At 36.0% G+C, this 14,836-nt stretch overlaps 1 protein-coding gene across 2 annotated transcripts in view; it reads left to right on the forward strand.

Moving 5' to 3' along the window:
• Positions 1-14,836, forward strand: part of LOC129241640 (RNA-binding protein Musashi homolog Rbp6) — a 373,873-nt gene that overhangs the window by 162,744 nt on the left and 196,293 nt on the right. For both annotated transcript variants that reach the window (XR_008582150.1, XM_054878077.1), the window contains exon 3: positions 10,008-10,086. The gene's annotated coding sequence lies outside the window, so the exon portion shown is untranslated. The remainder of the gene's footprint in view (positions 1-10,007; positions 10,087-14,836) is intronic.

A 14,836-nucleotide genomic window follows, 5' to 3' on the forward strand; every position in this document is an offset into this window, starting at 1 on the left:
GCGAGAGAGAGTGGCGAAATAGTAGGTGAGATGATGGATTTGGATGTAATATAAAAACATGGAGACAAGCCTAACATTTAAATTTAAAATTCCAACAAAACTCACTCCTTTCAGTTTTCCTAAAAAATATATATAATTGTTCACAGGTGCATTTGCATGTACTAAGTGGGTAGTATTATAATTCGCTTATACGTAAGAATTTAGGTTTAAATTTGCTTGTATCGCTAACTCTTCCAGGCAGTCGCCGAAAGTGAATTTTTAACATCAACAGCAGCCGTTGCAACTCTTGTTGCTTCGTCTACGATTTTATTTAAATTCTATCCTCCAACTTTCGTTGTACTTATTTTGGTCTTTACCAACCTTGTACTCTCTTTGGTGCTATAATATGGTCATATAAGTTGTTGTGCATATCGTCTACTAAAATATATTTTATTTTGTTTCTGTTTTAGTCAGTCGTTCGTTTATCTGTGCGTTCGTGCGCAAACTGACAATTCATACGTAAATTCGTTGCCATAATTGCGACAGTAATTGGACATTATAATGCGACAATATTCTCTGTCCATCCGTTTATTCGCTTTCTTACGCTTCACTTTACTACCAGCCGCACTCAACATATACTCGTACGCCAGAATATCCGATCAACTCCTTGCAATCTGCCCACAAAGTTCCTTTGGCACATTCGTTTGCTCATTCGCTTGTTATGCTTTTGACTTTCGCATCTTTTTTTTGTTTTTTGTACTTCAATGGCTCGATTCGGACCGTATACAATACATATATACATATATATTTTCGTAGATAGATATATACTGCCCTCAATATGTTCTACAAGCACTCTTCATTCCGCCCTTCATAAATTTGGGTATGATCTACTCCAAGCAGATACAGGCTTCCTTGGATAGTAAGATTTTTTCTCTAAATTTTGTGTTTTGTTATTATATACATATGTATTTAGATACATATATTTCATGTAGCGCGATTGTCAGCAGCCTTGTGTATCTGTACATCGCTTAGGCTGTCGTACCCAACCCTTCTATATCTGTGAGTGTATTTTGGTATTCTGTCACTTAAAATTTCGCTTGTACTTCCATGTGCGTTGTTATTTCTTCGACTGTAGTTGATTCAACAGTCGGCGCATTGTTGTTGTTAACAAGTTTTAGATGTTTTTGCTTGGTTGCACTTACACTTTACTAATAATCAACACACACCCCCTTTATCAAATAACATCATTTTCTCTTTGAATGTTGTTCTTTTCTTTGTTTATATGTAGTTTTTTGGGTGCTCTTGCAATCGTTAAATGTTTTCCGTAAACCCTCAAACAGTTCTAAGCGAGCTTTTACAAGTACATACATACATACGTAATGTTTAAATATAAGCACAAACTTTGAGTTCGTATTTTATAGTGGGGCAGTTTATTTTTCGAAATCTCAGTCGTGTTGGTTGCCCTGGTCTATACATATCCTTCACATTTTATTACATTTGGCACATTTTAAAAAGCAGTTCAACTTTCCTAGTGCTAGCGGATTTCAGAAGGCCGCTAATTTCGTTACTAAATACTTCAAAACGAAATAAATGCACATTCACTCACACCCTATTTGATAAGGTCCAATTTTTGTAGAGTGTTTTATATTCCATAATATTTTGCGAAAATGGAAAACACAGTATGCAGATATTTTATTTTTTTCGTTTTATTTCATTTTTCAATATAAAATACGAAAAAGTGTTTCCGCAAAGTTACATAATTTTTTCGAATTGGAAATTATAACTAAATACAATGCAAATGGTGACATATTGACACACTTTAGGCTAAAAGCGCTAGATCTATATATCTCAACTTCTGGTGGGGTGCCTTAGATCCTCTATGTGTCGAACAACATTGGCAGGGAAGGAAGTGAGATTTCTGACAAACTTGCAAGCAAGGGAGCAAGAAACTATGATACCTCTATTCGTAGGTTCAGAGACCTTCTGTAAACGTTATTTTAAGAAACCGAAATTTAGTCTAATTGAAATTGGTGTGTACTTCGACTTTCTTATGTTCCCTAAAACGGCTGAATTCGTGATACTTTCTAATTCACGCTACATTCCTCAGTTTAAAAATTATATAGTAATTATCTTTTATATATCTCATACACCTAAATTTGCAATTCCAGAATATTTTTCAAATAGTGGGACAAGGCGTATGATAAACATTAGACTATTAAATTCAACTTCTCTATCAAGTTCTTTTTTCCTTACAAAAATTACTTTTATAATATTAAACACACAAACTTATATACTTTGGTATTTAATATGTCCCCTCGGGCTGTTCCAACGATTGTAAGTCAGTAGGATATGAAAATTATCATAAGTTAAATTTTTTCATGTCATACGGGATTACAATCCGAGAGGAAAATGAAACATTTGATTTTGTTCATTTAATATTACTAAAGGCGTTAGCAATGAAGAATATCACAGGTAGTGAAAAAGTGAGCCGTATAAGCTTATTGGCGGCTTAAACAGTGTACCACAAATTCAAACACTGTGGCTGTGCTGACTAAGCCATTTCGTATAAAGGCATACGCTGGTTATTTATTTACAACAAGTATAATTATAAATGATTGATAATGATGATTATGTAATCAAGCAACTTAATGCTGGACACAGACGCAAAACAAATCCAAACAATAGGTTGAAAGTCCAACGGATTGATGCGTGTGCGGCGCAGTTGGTAAACCGATCGAAAATTTACAAAAATTGTTGTCAACTTGGAACATGCTTACACGAAAGGGAAATCGGTAGAGACAGCTCTACATAACCTTATCTACACGGTAGAGAGTTCACTGCACAAATGGTAGAGAGTTCACTATACAAACAAATCTACACGTTTGTGGCAAAATGAGTTTCAACCGATTGTTTGGATTTGTTTTCCGTTTGCGCCCAGCTTAAAAATAACATTGAAACGAATTTATTAATTTATTTAAATAATAAACTATGTATTATATTTTAAACTTGGAATCACCTTAACTCTGGAATCGACCTTAGATACCTTTTCACTCGATTTTCTGGCCCAGGTATCAGATTAATCAGCTAGTTGCTGACTGCATGTGAAGAACACTTTACATTTACAAAATTATATGAAAAGAATTGTTAGTTTAAGTAAAAACACACATATATATGGAATCCTTGGGGCCGTAGGATAACAATAACCCGTGGAAACCTTTATTTGAAATTTAAGTTAATAACTCGTATTGAGGCTATATTGGCTTTCCATATTTAAACGCAATTACGGTGGGATAGCAGGATCTTTCTCAAGAACATGGAAAGAATTAAGGAGAGGAAAAAATAATATAGTATACGTTTATTCTTGCGAAAAATGTAATTAAACAATAAAGAAAATGGGTAATTAGTGAAATTTTAATTTAAAAAAACGACTTGATTCATGCCTAAATAATAGGCCCATTCGATTCGTGAAACGTTAGGAAGTGTAGAATAGATGAAGCTACTGGTATAAATAAAGAGCTGCTAAAAATAAGATTTATAGTATTATAAATAACATGAGTATTAGTAAGACTGCGTTCATACGGGGCTGCACCGAATCGTAGAGAAACACAATCCCATTCTAGAAAAAAAATAAAACAAGTATACTCGCATATAGACCGATTTGCCGCGCAGCTGGCATACTGACATCACTTTACAGTATGTGTAGGGTTATCTGAAGTATGAAATTACGTATCCCTTACTTAGTGTCATCTTATAAATTCGTCTTACTCAAGCATATCAAATATCAAAAATTTTCCTTTCTTGCAAACTATTTTTCTATTGATTCAGGCGAATTATTTTTGTATTGATGTATATTCGTATTGGTTTCACATGCTTTAAATAATGACGTTTGCTGTGTGGCACGTAGCGCCGTCCTGCTGGAACCACATGTCGTCTAGGTCCATATGGTTCAATATGGACCATAATTGGAAGGGCCACCACGTCTACCGAAAAATGGGCGCAATGCGCGCAACGTTTGCGTTAATGAACACTCATTTTGATAATAAAGTTTTATCATTTGAACGTGCTGTTCAATCGTGTAACTTGCCATGATGATTTGGCATAAGCAACTGAATAATAAACAAAAGATTTGACAGATGTCACCAAAACAAAATGGCTGCCACAGGGCGCCAAAATCGACCCGCGCTAATTGAAAAACCCTTTACAAGCCTTTTCTATATCCACGTACAGTGTGAGTCGTCTTCGATTCGCCATGTTTTAGCGTGGGGCGAATAGAAAAGCAACTGGCATGAATAAACATACCCTGGCTGCACTGGAAAAAGCTGCGAAAGTTATATTTAATTTTGTATTTATATATCTCATATTAGTATTAAAAACTTGTCTAATATGAGAATATAGAGTTGGCAGCATTGAATATACCAGTTTATGAAGTATAGTCATACTCGTTAGTCATACTCATACTCGAATCTTACTGAATAACTTTCCATGCATCACATGAAAATTCTTTGTCAAGCGAGCAGAACCCAAGCATAGCGAACAGAAATATGGGGAATCAAAAGACGTCGTACATACTTAAGTTAATACAATTGTCCATTGCATGGATAGATACATCGACGGAAAATAAAGATGTGTACATATTTAGCCTAATTTGTATGTGATAGTTTGGATTTAATTTCGTTACTTTTGAAATTAAATGCAAATTAATGCATCGACATTCTTAAATGGTAATAGTTCCCCATAAAATAATATACTTAGTATTTTTACAAGATACAACATTCAATTAGGACTTTTAGTATTGAATTCCCTATCGATGATTTCCAATCGACGTTATTTCAACCCACTGCTTAGTTATTCGGTTCTCACAGCTTTTTATTATAATTAAGCCAACCAAAAAATAAACTTAATGACAATAAGATTAGTAAAAGCGGTTATTGTGCTACTTCATACCATTCCCCTTAAAATATACAATCACTTATACATACATACATACATACAAGAACATGGAAAGAATTAATCAAGAAAAAGTACAGTGGATTTGTAAGGGTAATGTTAGGTAAATATTAGAAGGCTGAAAAACTGTATGTAGAAGAATTATATTAGAGTATATCCTGAATATTTCTACTTGTAGGACCTTTTTATTAAATTCAACTTTTACTTTTCCCTTAAAAACTCGAAAAGATCTGTATATACAAAATGGCAAGATTATCCTTTAAGGTATGCACTTTGATCCCTATTGACAGGTTTGAGTTCTTACGACCATTTTTATAGAGTTAACGATAATTGTTTTTGTTGGGAACACCTCTAGCGAACAAATCAGACAATTCCGTCACGGTTCAAGGCATCAAATGCTTTCACGAAGGCGATGAAATGGCAAATGGGTGCATTGTACAGAGCAGACTGGTCTATTACAATTTCAATGATATGTATGTATATTGCCGATACACCATTTTGCAGATCTAAAACCGGCTTCATTTGACCTAATAAGCTTATCGAGTGCCTGATATTCGTTCGCACTTAATTTGAATGGAAATTTGTATAATAGCTGGGAAATTGCGCTTCTTACGATGGCCTTTTTTAAGTATCTTAACAATAATTGCTTCCTTCCAATCACAGGGTGTCTCTTCATTCCTTCGAATTTTCTGGAAGAGCGGCAATAGCACGGATGCTTCGATATCAAATGTGAAAAACTCAGTAGAAATAATGCCATTACCGCTAGCAATACCATCTTTCATCATTTTCATTGTCGCAGTTACCTCTGATAAATGTGGCGGATCTATAGTTATATATCTGTTAGGATGACGCCTCGATATTATTTCGAACCTTTCGGACCTTTCATCTTATAAAGTAGTTTGAAAATATCTGCCGTTTCCGTCTAAAAGCGGTGCGTCGCGAGTTCCTTTAAATCCGTTCAACTTTCGAATAATTTTGTACACAATTCTTAGAATACCATAGTCAACTGTGGCTTTCGCATTCTCTCCAAGTTTATCACATAAAGCTTGTTTGCCTTTTTTGATTTGTTTTTTTTTCTTCAATTTAGTAAGTTTTTTATTATTACAAGACAAGATCTGCCTTCTTTCGTCTGCTAGAACAACTTGCTTGAATCACCTTTACTTTTTTTCGATCTTCAGTAAGGTTCCAGGAGGCCCTACTTTGCCATTATTTACGCTCTTGACGAGCTGTCTTTATTGTTTTGTGGCAGATGTTTAGAAACTATCTTTTAACGTTTGCCCAAATATCATTTGTATGAGTATTGGATTCGCATAATTTATTTGAAAATTATTGACTTTGTCAGCAACATAAGGCTAATAGAGTCGATTTTCAGTTTAGAAGGGTCATATGTTTTAGAATGTTTATCGCTTTTCCTTGATCTTGGAAAGAGTTCGATGCGAACCTCTGCTATAATTAAGTGGTGGCCACTTCCAATGTCTTATGAGCTTATAGTTACTATAAAATTCTAGTACTTGTAAAACAGCCTTTGTAGGTTGAAAAATGAAGGAGCATATTATTTGGCACTGAAAGTTGCCGGAGTGCTGAGTAAACCACTCATGGTATTTGGCGCGGAAACTACTTCCTTCTATGAGTGATTATAGTACTCACATGACCTATTTGACTTGAACTAAAACTACACTTTACGTAACATAAACAAGTAGCAAAACCATGTATCCTTTCTCATACTTGAGAAGGTTTGATATGTCTAACTAACCAATCGAATGGTCAACTTTTCCGAGCAATTATCCTCGCAGTAAGCCTATTCACTGGCTATACCGCCTAGTATCCTTTAAATACGTCAATTATTTCTGATCTACTGAATAAAAGATGCACTTTAGTCAGCTGCAATTTCATTTTCAGCTGATTTTCATACTTTATGTCGAGCAAATCCGTACACAAGCGTTTTATTTCGCTTATTTTATTGAAATATTTCGGGATTCATGATGAGCTTCTCTCGGATACTCAAGCAACACCCTTTCGTAAAAAGCGATATTGCTTGTGACAGTTTGTGTATGTCATTATTTCGTAGTCTTCTTCCTTAATATTTTAGCACTTTCGACTTCATAGTTATTTGTGTACGTATATACATACATATCTATAAATAGTTCATACTTTGGCCAGCTTTTACATTTATTTCTTTCTTGCGACTTCTGTTTGACATCTTTTGTTCTGTCATCTTTTGCCATTTCCACGTAGTGTATGTACATATATACATACGTATACATATATCTATGTACATTTATTTGAACTTAGTTCCTAGTGGTCATAAATTTATACTAACATATGCGAAAGGTTATTACAGAATGTCGTATGCGAGTACGCTTGTACGTGGCGTAAAGGTTGTTGGTGCGCTCCCAACTTCTCAAATTTGAGGCAAAAAAGGCAAATATCTAACTTAGTAAATTTTCTCTTCCTAACGCTCGGCGTAAAATCACTGTCTTAAGCGCCACAATATCATAATCACTATTTCACGTAAAAGAATATTTGAACTGAATCAACAGTAAAAGCTCTATAAGGCAATTGTAATACAACTGCCATAAAAACTACCACAAATGGCATCATAAAAATCTGAGTGCTTTAAAATGCAAAAATCCTATGATCAGCACGCCCGTGCATATATGTACATGTTTATGTGTGTACAAGCACACTCTCACGAACAAATGTTTTGTACCATTGTATTCGCGCTTAAGGAAAGACCTCTAACAAAATTGGTAGGCATTTGCTAAAATTAACATTGAATTTGTGTTTCAACTGTAAGCTGTTAATGTTTGTTGATACCACGCATACACTAGCAATGTGCTCATACAGGGTGTCAAAAGCAGAATGCAAACTATTTATTTAAGGGAGCAAAAATAGGTATGAATATAGATTTAGAGATCTGGCAAGTTAATCTTTCCTAAAAATGCATTTCCAAACACCTGTTTATTTGTTACATCTTTGCTTAAGCAAATAAGCCCAGCAAAAACAAAAAACAAAGTTATTTAACTTTAGAGTTCTTTATTCGACTTTCAAAACGGCCCTCAGTGAACGGATTTGAAAGCATTGTCGTAAGCCAAATAAAATTCGGCCTCTTCCTACTACACTTCCTAGCAATCAAAAAATGAGATTTCATGCTGAAATTTTCATGCTGAAATAAAATTTTTGCCTCTCCTCCAAAACTTCGAGCATTGTTTTCTGCAGAAAGATTACGTAAGCAGCGTCTGTTTCTCAGTTTGGTAAAACAATAAGTCCTCCAAAATCAAATTTTTTGTAAACCCACGTTTATAACGAATTGTTTGCTTCTACTGGTGAAAATTTTGAAATATTTTTTCTTCTCTTCTTACCCTGCACACACGCTGTACCTATAGTCAAGAATTATTATTGGTTGCAAATCAGGCATGAACTCAGCCCAGGCTTAAAAACTAAATTGGCTAGTAAGTTTTTTTCTTATTCCTCTTTGCGCTATTCGCTCATTTTGGTATTTAATTTGACAGAGATGCCATTATCTACCAGTTTAAATAAATAAATGTTCAGTGTTAGTTAACATAAGTTTGTGAATAGCACAATCCCTCGTTCAAGCGACAAATACTATAGACAAGAATAGCAATTAGCAATAGAATCGTTTAAAATTAGTGAATTTCACTACTGGAAAAACTGATGGCCACTCAAGAAAGCGGATACATTATATAGCAAACCAACTCAAAGTGTGACGAGATGAATCACAGCCACATTATTTGCCAGAAAATAAGATGGCAACAATTTATCCGAAAGTAATTCATGCGTGTTGATGGGAAGAGGATATTCTTTTTCTATATTTTTCCAAATGTACTCACAGCTTCCACTAGCAAATTTCTTTTTGAAAAATTTATTGGCTCTTAGCGCAAATCTCTCCAATACCTACTAAACCCATCTGGCCCATCTAAGTTAAATTTCTTTTCATCCGAAAAGATAACTTGAAAAAGGGTTGATAAAATCTCAAAAAACTACAAAATTTCAAAACGATCCCCATTATAATGAGCGAAGGTATACTGCCTCATTTTGTAGTCAGCGGAAAATTTTAGAACTGGCTTCATTTAGAAAACTAAATACTGCTCGAACAATTTTACACACAACTTAACGGGGCCCGAGAAACATTCAGTCATATTTAGCTTTGATATCAAGTAAGTTCTTTGAACCTGTCTACGTCCACGCTGATTATTTGTAGCTCCGTAATTTACTTTTTTGTTTTTGTTACATTTCGCATGCCAATCAGTTTTTCCTATTAGATGCCCATTCCCCAAAATTACTTCTTTCGAAAGCAAAAGCTTAAATTTTACCTGTTTACATTTCTGTAAGTTGTGACCACGTGAAATTTTGATATAAAATGGCAAAATACCTTCAAATGTCTACATTTCTTAATTACCGTACTATGTTTTTATAATTTTGCAACAGTTATTCTGTCTACTCCATTCTTATATATATATATATATAATTGGCGCGTACACCCTTTTTGGGTGTTTGGCCGAGCTCCTACTCCTATTTGTGGTGTGCGTCTTGATGTTGTTTCACAAATGGAGGGACCTACAGTTTTAAGCCGACTCCGAACGGCAGATATTTTTATGCGGAGCTTTTTCATGGCAGAAATACACGCGGGGGCTTGCCACTGCCTGCCGAGGGGCGACCGCTTTTAGAAAAATGTTTTTCTTAATTTTGCTGTTTCACCGAGATTCGAACCAACGTTCTCTCTGTGAATTCCGAATGTTAGTCACGCACCCACCCGTTTGGCTACGGCGGCTTGCCTATAAAAAATATAATAAAATTACTATGCGCTGATAATTATGCATTGGCGAATTGGAAATCAGGTATTTAGTAGGAAATTCCTGGGGTCAAATCCTGACCATGGTAATGGTAATTTGTTGGTATATGTTTAAGAGAAGAGACTGCAAAAGTATATTTTGCAGATTGGCCGAGACCACTTTTTTCGCTGTATCTCTACTCTACTTGTTTTATTAAACATTTACTGTAAGGTGTACATGATTTGCTTGTGAACTTAATTAAAATTAAATTCTGTTTTCTCTTTCCAGGTATGTTGAAACCTTTATCTCACTAATTTCATAACAATGTTATACACATACAATAGCTAAGAAAAAGTAATAAGAAAAAGTAAGTACAATAGCAAATTAAATCCGTTAAATAATAAACTCAAAACTACCAATTAATTAGTTAACTAATTTATGATAGGGATATTCAAATGTAGTTAAATATATGCATACAAACATACTAATTTAAATGAATCTCGTTCTTAAAATTCAAGTTCAAGTTTTGGCTACTGAAAACTACAGTTTTCCGCCTTACGAAACAAACCCAAATACTCATAAATACCACAATTTCCTTCGTTTTATATTCTCACCTCTCGACTTTCTACGCTATTTTCTCTATTTGTTTTGTATTGATAACAAATTGAATAAAATTGATGGACTGGGGCATGCTGCTCTTTGCATACAAATTTTCTTTGAGTAAATAGGATAACCTCCCTCTTTCTCTTATATTTATAAATATTAGTGGAGGACGTGAACTTTTCTCTGCCACAGCTGCCACAAGCCAAAGCTAATCTGGTTGCAACATTGGTGGATTAACATTCTTTTATTGTTCTCGTTGTTTTGTATAGCATTCCCAATTTTATAGCCGATGCCTTCTATATTTTGCTGCACAAATGAGAAAAAAGCTATTACAGAGTTCGTGGACACAAAGGTTAAGGGAGCACCACAAAACTTTTTCTTTAGTTGAAAACATTTTTGTTTTGCTGTTTTACGTCTGATTGAAGGGAGAACTGGGAGCCACCCAGTGAGTTGTTGTTGTTAAGTTCAGAGCTTTGAAACCGTAATTCATTGCTTTTATGAGTAAGTTGAAAGGCAATGGCAAACAACAACAGCAAGGGCAAACAAGTTACAGATTAGAAGTTATTCGAGGCACATTTATACATAATGGGCGAAAACCTATGCATATGGCTACATTGACAACAGGCGCTGCTTCAAGGAGAGCACAATACAAGTCGTCAGAATGTATACATACTATATTTACAAATTTTATTGCAGAGCCGCTTATTCGGCTTGTGCTATGAATTTTTATTACCTTCGACGTTGACGTTATACTATATTAAGAGTGCCTAAAAAATGAAAATAGTTTGAGCCTACATGCATAGTTAGGGAATACATCAAAACCAAAGGTATTCAGTAATGCAATCAACGCGACCTAAGATCGATGCAGTTTCATTCATTGAATAACAGCTCTTAACTGTAGCCTTTCAGTTACTTTTTTGAATAAAAGCTGAATAATTCCAGTCATTAGTCTTTCTTGTTATGCATGATTGGTAAGTCATTTTGCATTCATAAGCCAATATCGGTATTTTTAAGCAGTCATTTGGTCACTTGCTCAATAAGCAAAATTGCCGTATTTGGGCTAAAGAACAAGCCGAAGCCATTCAAGAACAGCCACTACATCTATTGAAAACAACCGTTTGGTGCGGCCTATGGACTCGAGGAACCATCGGCCCATATTTCCTCTAACACGATGTTAGTGCCAATTTAACGGTGAATGGCGAACGCTATCGCGCGACTTTTTGATGCCGGATGCGGCAAATTTAAGCCCATGATGGATTTACTGCGTCTTCGCTTCGGTGAGCAATTTATCTCTCGTCTCGAACCAGTGTATTGACCACCAAGATCGTGTGATATCACACCTTTGGGCTTTTATTTGTGAGGCATGTAAAGTCTAAATGTTTTGTGGGTAAGCCAGCTTCAATTGAGGTATTGGAAGCCAATATTACTAAAGTTATGTGATGAATGGCTCTACACAAAAATAATAAAGATTTTGAATTTTCGTTGTTTTATTCCAATTTGAAATCTTCTAGCCTCTACCTGATACCTCTAAATTGATCGCCCTTTATATAAAAACCTTCGGATTTTTCTTATTTATTTGCGGTCATAGTAACTTAGCTGTTACGCATGTGCTTTCATCTCTCTATGACCTGTTGACCTCCTGAATTATTATGTTTTTAATTATTTGTTTGCTCGCGGCCAATACCTATGGTACTTCTATCACTAAGGGGTTGAAGAGTAGTACCTTTACAATTTCTCTCAATGTCTATGTGCCCTGGAACCCAAATAAGACTGGCTTTAAATACGACACTGATATCATTTAAGGCTGCCCGACATTCCTGTGCAAACTTTAATCTTAGTAAAGCCGCATTCACTGATTTAATGACCGCCTGATTATCCGTTAACACATACATTTTTTATAGATTTGTTACGGTATGCGTATTGAAATACGTAGCCCCTTCTTCTAGCTATAAAGAACTCCTGTCTGATAAACACTGCAGTAGTCTGGTAGTCGAATGGCTAATTCAAGTCCTACTTCCTTCGAAAATATTCTATTGCCAACCCTATCGTCTAGCTTGGAACCATCTGTATAGAAATTAATTTCCCCCTTCACCACTCTCTTCTTAACGGTATGCTCGTCTTGAAGAATCTTTCGAAGGTAGTGTATTTCTTGCTTGTGACTATTCAGAGTATGCAACATAGAGGCGTGACGAAACCGCCGGACTTTCCATAGTGCCATGGCGGCGGCCACATGTTCCCCTACAAGATTTAGTGTTGATTATCACTACCAGCGCTTTGTTAGGGGGAGTCAATAAGATGCCTAAAAACGCTGTTCTTTGGACCTTACTCATGACTTAAGCGAAACTCGCCTTTTGAGCAGATATCCATCATACAAGTGTTCCATATATAAGATTGGCCTAACTACAGAAGTATAGGACCAATGTGTAACACAAAGTGTTAAACCCCATTTGATTCCGCCGATTACCGATTACCTCCTTTACTCTTTCCTCAGGGAAATTATTGGAAGTCTAGCTTCTTTGTAAAGAGAAGTAGTTCAATTTTTGCGGCGTTTATATCGAGTCCCCTATTCTCCGTCTTCATGGCTTCAGAAAGTGACCACGTTAAACCACAGAGTATTAAAGAGGTTGTAAGGATGTTTGTTTCTGGCCCCAATTACAACAACTGCTGCTCTTCATAGCTTCGTTGATGCATCTGCCTCTCCAAACAATAACACTGACTGTGGATTTGCTTGGGATCTCACCAAATAGGGAAAAAGAAGTAGTTGTCGGGCAGAATGTGTATACGTAGTGTGAAGTTATTGGTAGCAATTGGTTGTATGTACAAGTATTGTACATCGATGCCCTGTATGAACTGATAGTGATAGATCATTATGTGACACACAGTGAAATCAAAGTACGCTTGGGTATTACTCGTAGTTACACTCATTTATATTCAATACTGCTTGTGAGCATTTAAAACATCGAATCAGTGGGGCATCCATCACACATTCCTGATTTGGCTCCTAATGATTTATTCTTATTACAATATTCTTAGAAAAATTAAAAATATAATCAACTTTTTCGGCGCCTCTATGAATGATACGTTCGAATTACAATTTTTGGAGTTACCTCAGTCGGTGTGAAAAACAATAAACATATTTTCAATACTAAGTATAATATTTGTTTTTACTTGACCATTTCAAAAATTAACCAGTAATCCTCGTGTGTACTATATATCTACGATCGCGCATATTTCCTCTATTCATTATTCACTCGTACTGTATATTGTGGAGGTCCTCCGTCTGGCTGCCTCTCCCTACACGGTACATTTCATTTAATTAATTGTCCAAACAACATTACAACAACAGCAAACAATGAACAAGCGAAGTAACCAATATTGATGCAAAAACTGTACAATGTTTCCAATAAATGGCCGAGTGTGCACATCCATACATATAACAATATCCACATATAAAGATGCGCACAAACACTCGGACTCGGATGTTCATATGTATATATGCATACTATATACTCACGTATATGTACGTGTATGCGCATAGTTATGTTGAAGCTTCGATTTTGCGTCCAATTTCAATTTGCTTTGGAAGTTGGCAGGTGTCTTCCCAATTGCAACAATGACAAAACAACAGTAACGGAGACAGTGGGAGGCATGTGTACAAAGGCACGTTGACAAATGTTAAAAACAGCTGCAACAACAATGAACTTAAAGTCAAGCAAAAATAATGCTGCAAAACCTGGTGGACGACATTTTATATGCATTGGTTCGCTCGCTTGCTTGCGTCAATCGCTACAGAGGCGAATGTATGTCAGTTGTCAAATTACTTTGCCTGAAAGCGACGGAATAACAGAAGTCATAGAGGAAAGGAATCTGGGGTACAAATGAATTGACGTAGAGGCGATGGACGTACAGGTCTAAAAGTATAAATATAGTAGAAGAAGAGTGGATCAGCTGCCACTTTGGAGTCTCACAAAATGCAAGTGGTTGCGAGGTGAAGTGAGACAACTGTGTAAATGTGCTGCTATGGCGCTGGATATTGTCTATGTGCAGAGAGGGGGAGATCAGGTGTTGGTTCGGATGAGCAGGTAGTCTGGCGCACACATCTAGCAAAGCATATGCATAAATGTATCTCTGCACAGCTTCCAGGCAAACGGGAGACGGATCCAACGTCGGAAAGCGCATGCAAAACATTGATGTTGTGTCGGCTTCCATGCTTGAATGCTGCTAAATTGACGCACATGTAAGCTCGGCGTAGTGTGCTGAATCTATGTAGTTGGGAAGCCAAAAACAATAACAACCGTTCGCGGCAACATCAGGAGCCGTCAGTTACATGTCAAATCATATTTATTGTATATTTTCATTTTTCGAAATTGCCTCTGTGTCACAATATCGGCTCCAGTGTGTCGTGTTTATCCATGCTGATGTGATTTCGGGAGAATCATTGCATATTACGCATTTCCCCTTCAACATATGCAAGTATTTATTCTACACACGTGCGGTTCGTGCACTCACTCACA

Source organism: Anastrepha obliqua, chromosome 3, assembly GCF_027943255.1.
Source record: "Anastrepha obliqua isolate idAnaObli1 chromosome 3, idAnaObli1_1.0, whole genome shotgun sequence".
Classification (NCBI taxonomy): Eukaryota; Metazoa; Arthropoda; class Insecta; order Diptera; family Tephritidae; genus Anastrepha; species Anastrepha obliqua.